This window comes from Triticum dicoccoides, unplaced genomic scaffold (genome assembly GCF_002162155.2).
Source record: "Triticum dicoccoides isolate Atlit2015 ecotype Zavitan unplaced genomic scaffold, WEW_v2.0 scaffold172011, whole genome shotgun sequence".
Classification (NCBI taxonomy): domain Eukaryota; kingdom Viridiplantae; phylum Streptophyta; class Magnoliopsida; order Poales; family Poaceae; genus Triticum; species Triticum dicoccoides.
Genome location: NW_021221883.1, coordinates 1 through 6425, shown reverse-complemented (window position 1 = coordinate 6425; position 6425 = coordinate 1). Strand labels below are relative to the sequence as shown.

The following is a 6425-nucleotide window of genomic DNA, read 5'->3' as shown; positions in this document are numbered from 1 at the left end:
AAAAAAAAATCAAAAACCCCAGCACCTGAAATGCTGACGTGTGGATGCCTATTGGTCCCGGTTGGTGCTACCAACCGGGACCAAAGGGCCTCCTGCCTGGGCTCGCCGCACCGGCCACGTGGAGGCCCATCTGTCCCGGTTTATGCAAGAACTGGGACTAAAGGTATAGGGCATTAGTACCGACACTTTAGTCCCGGTTCAAAAACCGGGACTAATGGCCCTTACGAACCGGGACTATAGGTCCTTTTTCTACTAGTGCCTGATGCTCTCTGATGTATCTATAATTTTTGTTATGTTCATGCTATATATTTATATAAAGTATACATGCTTTTTGGCACACTTCTATATCATTTCATTGGATTAACATGTTAATCTAGTGCCAAAGGTCATTGTTGTTTCTAGTGTTTTTGGCTTTTTCGAAAACTGATATTTTCGGAGACGATTTGTTTTGGGAAAAATCATGACAATGCCCACGCGACCAAGCCCTGGTCACACTACTTGTCCGCGTGGCGGTTGTGGAGATCGGTTGGGGCTCTCCTTCGACCGCATGAAAGCTCCGAATTTTTTTGCATCACTTTGAAATTTCAGATTTTTTGAGTTACGGATCTTCAGTAATCTATAATATGGTGAAACGACTCAGAAAACAACGCGAAGAGAAATTTCAGAAAAATACCATCAGATGGGAGATCCAATCTTGGAGGGGGCTCTGACCCTCCGGGGAGCCATGAAACACCCTGGACTAGACGGGGAAACCTCTTCCCACCTAGGGGGGCAAGGAATAAGAATAAGGAGGGGCCTCTCTCCCCGCCTCTCCCTGTGGCGTCGGAGTGTCGTAGGGGGAACCATCATCATCGACATCATCTCCAGTGCCTCCATCAACCTCACCGCCATCTCTATCACCATCTCCACCCTTTCTAAAGTTGTCCACTCTCCCATAAACCTCTGTAATCCCTTGTGTGACCATGCTTCGTGAGTTATGAGTACCTCAACGACAACCGTCGGTTCCTTGGTGTGATAGCATTGGTGCTACATATCTTTCTTCCAATCCGGCATTTCATGCACGTACAAAACACATCAAAGTTGATTACTATTTTGTCAGCAAACGTGTCACGGAAGCTACTTCAGATCGAGTTCATCTCCTCTAAAGATCAAGTTGCGGATATCTTTACCAAGCCATTACTGTTACTTTTGATTGAGCATTGTCGGCGCAATCTCAACTTAAGGAACGCGGTTGAGATTGAGGGAGGGTATTAGACTTGTAGCTTACGTAACATGTATTTGTACAATGTAAATCTCCATATATATAAACCAATGAACCCTTTGGTGTGTGCGATTGACCAAATATTTATTGATACAATGGGCATGTCTGTGTGTGTGCTTTTTTCCCATGTGGATTATAAACAACGATATAACGGAAGAACATGTTGAAATAGTGAATATTCGACGAGGCGGTTTGTTCATTTGCTGGTAACTTAGCATGTTCGTACCATGAAGTGAAGTAGAAATTGCTTAGCATAGCCAACATTTTTCGCGGTAACTCGATCTTTTATGGCGAATTGGCTAGTAGGTTTCAAAGGGAACTGGTAGATTGTTCAATTTATGTTGATTGATGACATACATATTGAGTGCACGCTCCAAATTTCACTTGTTTATAATAATTCCCCTTTATATATACTGCTCCGACCTCACCAGAGTAGATATCACCTTACGTTGTTTCACTTTGTTTTAACTTGCAAGCTAGCACCTCCCCAAAAACACTTGTTGGGTAGCACATAGCTTAACATATAATGCAGGGGGAACCACGTTAACAAATGGAAACTGGGAACCGGAGGCTTCAGGAATGTGGGTAGAGGGGGATCAGTGCGGTCGGGAGCTCAGCTGGCTGGTCAGGCGCACTGTTGTTAAACCGGGATGAGCAAGTCATCATCGCGCTGCGTGTCTGCTCCAGCGCCTTCCAGTCATACTTTGTTGTCCCGCGGCACATGCAGGCGTTGCTTGTCACTGAGCGCCAACGGGCCACTGCCATCATTGGAGGTGCCCACTATGATTCTCGGTCGGGTTTTCTCTGCCCCAATGCGTGCCCGCACTGCTGCACAACGTGGTAGGCATACCTTGTTGCCTTTGGGTTGATCAAGTTGCATTTGTAGTAGTGTACAAGATCGATTTCTGGTTGATTTTGTGTTGGCGTTCACGCTTTTCTAGTCGAGCATCAGAGACATGCTAGCAGCGTCCTAAGGCAACCCAATGCAATGCTTTGTGTCTTGTTTTAGATAGTGCAAAGTGTACTCATGTCTGATGCACCTTACAAACCATTCTTGCCATCATTGACTGCCTCTGTAGACTGTAGGTAACCGCATTGCCCAGCGCAAATTCGAGGCGGATGATTCTTGGGATAGCGTCCACGTGGAGAACATCCCGGGCAATCGGCACATAGACCTGTACCTGAATCAGGATTCCCAGAGGTACAAGCTTGAGGTGTTCTTTGACGACACTAGCAACTGCTACAAGTACGACTACGGAGCAACAATGCCGTTGATGCTGTCGCACATGTACCAGTACCAACACCCACACCAGTTGCAGAGGAAAGCCCTGTTCCAGTGCTGCTGGGTTCCCCCACAACCACCGGGGGATGCCATGCCGGAGGCCACGATAGCCATTCGGCAGCCAAGGTCCCTTCCAAGACAAGAGCCGCAGCCAGCTGCAGGCTCAGTCGACGCTCTGAGACTCCCATACTCTTCCTTGAATGAGCAGATGGACGGTGGGTCACCTGCCTTTACTAGTGACTACTGACTAGTCGCCTAGTAGCATCATGGCCGGCGCGGCCAATGGCGAGAACGGAGAAGGTCCCTGGGCCACCTGATTTCGAAGAGGGTGAGTGATGTCGGAGCACTCTGTTTTTCCGCAGCCATTCATACGATTTTCTCTTTTGTTGCTTTGTGTGGTTCACACAACCCACACTTGTTATATGATGCTTGTAATTAGCATCACGCCTATTTTTAGAGAAAAAAATGAATTGTGATGATGAGGTTATCTTTGTGCTTTTCACTGGACAATACTCTATATGAAATTTATTTTTCATTTTTTACATGTATCCAAAATCCCTAATACCGACAAGACGACACAGCTGTTTGTGATGTCAATGATTAGTGATAAAAGTAGGCATAACTGTATGCATCTTGTCTTCCATGTGGATCCTGTAACCATGTGGATTCTGTGTTGTTATTGTGTGCGGTTCACATATCTAATTATCTATGCATTGTTAATTAGGTATTGGACTGCATACGATGGTTGTAACCAATAGGACGTATATCAGAAAAAAGGGATTATATATCTGGGTGCTTCACTTGATGATACTATGTATACGTAATTATATATATTTTTACCCGCATATAAAATTCCGAATACTGAGAAGGTCGTATTAACGGAGTTGTTTGTGATAGCAATGATTAGTGATAAAATGAGCTTATCTGTATGTGTGTTGTTTTCCATGTGGATTCGGAACGATGGCGCACTGAAAACATGTTGAAAGAATGAAGACTCAAGTGTATAAACCATGGAGTGAAGTAGAAGCTGCTTAGGGTGGCCAACTTTTTTGCGGTAGCTTGAGCTTTTATGGCGAAGGCTTTCAAAGTGAACCGGCAGGTATGCAAAGTTTATATTGATTGACGACGTACATACTGAGACTCTGGGCATTGGCCACGTGAAACCAAGTACACGCTCCAACTTTCAATTGCGTTAATAGTACTTCACCTTATATATACAACTCCAATTTCATGAAACTAGATATCACCCTACATGGTTTCACTTTGTTTTAACTTGTCGGGTAGTGCCTTCTCCTAACTTGTTGGGTAGCACGTGACTTAGCATATCATGTAGCGACAATCAAATAAACAAAGGGAAATGATTTGAGAGGGGAGATCAGAATAGCTGAAGAACGCGTGGGAACAGGAGGCTTCAGGAACGTGTGTAGAGCAATTTCTTTTTCATTTGCATGTGTATCCAAAATCCCCAACACCGAGCAGATAATAATGACATAGTTGTTCGTGATATAACTGATTTAGAGTGGATTGAGGAGTGATCAGACTAGTTTGTTCATATTTTTATTGAGCCAAAAACAAAGAAAAAAAATGTCAGAAGTGGGGTTTGAACCCACGCCCTCGTAAGAGGACCAGAACTTGAGTCTGGCGCCTTAGACCACTCGGCCATCCTGACTTGGTGTTGACAATATTAGTAATCTTTCTAATCTTTACTTTAATTTTCCGTTTGGAAGCTTTCCAAAGTCCTGCCTTGCAGTGTCCCTAGCCAGAGCATGTTCTTGAACATCTTTGGTATTGTGTCTCACCACATTGTTATTATATTGTACGAGCATGGCCAACTACTAATCTTGCATAGCTTCCCAGGTACTCCCTCCGTCCGAAAAAATTTGTCCCTCAAATGGATGTATCTAATATCAAAATAGTGCTACATACATCCATTTGACAGATAAGCTTGGGACAAGCTTTTCCGGACGGAGGGAGTATGTTCTGTAGACTTGTAGCTATTCCTCTTGTTGGCCAATGCTTGCATAGCCCTGCAGCCTGTATGTCTTAAAAAATGTTTCTGTTTGTAGCAAACCAATATTTTCTTAGGAGGATGACCCTCAATCTTTGCATTTGGGCGATGCATGCAGCTGTTTTATTAATTATTTATAAAGATCTTACAAAGTAATACATAAGGTAATCTGAAGCCATCATCTTAGCAACATTTGTCGCTACTCCTATCCACTTGATGAAGGGGTGCCGATAGTCTGAGTCTAACACCAAACAGACATCACACTAAAGCCTAACATCTAAACCCAGATGCCCCAACCAAGCCGCGTTGCTGGGGCACACACACCGGTCGGGCACATTCACAGAGGCCGCCGCCACCGTCTTCCACCGACCCATCTCCAGAGCAGAAACTGATGCATCGACCTTTCCAGGCCTTCCATCGACATCACCATGGTGCCAGACAACAACACCATCCTTCACGTATCCATCCACACGCGCCCGTCGCTGAAACTCCGCAGCGCCATGCCACCAAGATCTGACGTTGGCCTTGCGCTAGATGTAACACCGCTCCTCCTCTAGTCCCCTCCAGCCAGCACTTCCTCCAAAACGATGCCCTCATGAGGGAGAATGACACCAAAGGCGCTGTCATCATCCGATCCGGAAGACCCAGATCTAGGGTTTTCCCCAGAGCATCCGAAAATGATAACACAAACTGCAAGGACGTTGCCTCAACAAGGAAACGACATCGAAGACGGCACCATCATCTGCCATGATGATAGATGACTGTAGCAAACCAATAAGTACACCATGACATCGAATGGTGATTTTGACTCGGGTAAGACTAAAGAACTGCAGAAACGTAAGGTGACTTTGATGTATAGGCCCCTGGGTGACTGCACCTTTTTCATGTTTTTCGCTACCTCTTGTATATTCGCTCATCTTTAATGAAAAGGCAAAGCACCTGCCATTTACCCTTCAAAAAAGAACTAAGGAACTAGCATTTTTTTAGAAAAGACTAGGCATGGACTAGCACAATCATATTTCCTGTCTCATGTTCACTCCAGGGTTATGTTTGAACAGGGAGGCATTCGTTCATGCCATTACCTGCAGATCATACATCCGGAGCATTTCCAAAATCTTATGTTAAGGTAGGCTACTGTAGCATCCTTTAGAAAAAATAGGACAGTGGTTCCAGATTTACGCTTAAATTCGATGCTATAGATTTGCAGCAACCGGTGTTGAGGCCTGGGTACCGGTGCGGCCGCAGATGAGCTATGAAAAATCGAACCCTGGCACTCGGGAGGGCTACTACGGTTCTGGTGTTAGATCATCAACGACGTTGCTGTCCCCGGAGTAGCCCTGGTATTCTCTACTTGAATTCAGGAGATTCAGATACCGAATGCAATAGGAATGGGAAAATGGAGCGGGCACTTGTTATACGCCAGTTGTAATGACGTGTATTTATAGGGAAAAACGAATTGTGATTATGAGTTATCTGCGTGCATTCCACTAGACAATACTCCCTTCATTTCTTTTTACTCCGCATATAAGATTTGTCTCCTCACTCTATTTCTTTTTACTCTGCGTATACGATTTGTTTCAAATCAAACTTCGTAAAGTTTGACTAAATTTATATTAAAAAATATCAACGTCTACAATATCAAAGTTATAAAATATGAAAATTGATTTCATGATACATATAATGCTATTACTTTGGTATTGTGAATGTCGTTAGTTTTTCCGATAAACTTGGTCAAACTTTACCAAGATTGACTTATGGCAAAACTTATAAACGGAGTAAAAGAAACGAAGGGGGTACTTTGTATATGAAATTCCTTTTGACTCTGTACATGTATCGGAAATCCCGTATAGCGAGAAGATCCTACCATCTTAATG

The 6425-nt window shown here is 44.1% G+C and overlaps 1 non-coding gene across 1 annotated transcript; it reads right to left on the bottom strand.

The window, feature by feature from the left end:
* Positions 1 to 4128: 4128 nt before the first annotated feature.
* TRNAL-CAA lies at positions 4129 to 4212 on the bottom strand. Its single transcript has one exon. It is a non-coding gene; the product is annotated as a tRNA-Leu (tRNA).
* Positions 4213 to 6425: the final 2213 nt, after the last annotated feature.